Raw genomic sequence first — 663 nt, forward strand, 5'->3', positions numbered from 1 at the left:
CAGAGACACAATAAAAAAGGAAAATTTCAGGACAATATCCCTGACGAACATTGATGCGAAAATCCTCAATAAAATACTAGGAAAACAAATCCAGCAGCACACCAAAAAGCTTATCCACCACTGTCCAGTTGGTTTCATCCCTGGGATGCAAGGTTGGTTCAACATACGCAAATCAATAAACATAATCCATCACATAAAAAGAACCAATGACAAAAATCACACGATTATCTCTATAGACGCAGAAAAGGGCTCTGACAAAATTCATCACGCCTTCATGCTAAAAACTCTCAATAAACTAAGTATTGATGGAAAGTATCTCAAAATAATAAGAGCTATTTATTACAAAACCATAGCCAATGTCATACAAAATGGGCAAAAGTTGGAAGCATTCCCTTTGAAAACTGACACAAGACAAGGATGCCCTCTCTCACCACTCTGATTTGATGCAGTATGGGAAGTTCTGGCCAGGGCAATCAGGCAAGAGAAAGAAATAAAGGTATTCAAATAGGAAACAAGGAAGTCAAATTGTCTCTGTTTGTAGATTACATGATTTTATATTTGGAAAACCCCATCGTCTCAGCCCAAAATCTCCTTAAGCTGATAAGCAATTTCAGCAAAGTCTCAGGATACAAAATCAATGTGCAAAAATCACAAGCATTCCTA

The sequence above is a fragment of the Mandrillus leucophaeus genome, unplaced genomic scaffold (assembly GCF_000951045.1).
Source record: "Mandrillus leucophaeus isolate KB7577 unplaced genomic scaffold, Mleu.le_1.0 Scaffold189, whole genome shotgun sequence".
Lineage (NCBI taxonomy): Eukaryota > Metazoa > Chordata > Mammalia > Primates > Cercopithecidae > Mandrillus > Mandrillus leucophaeus.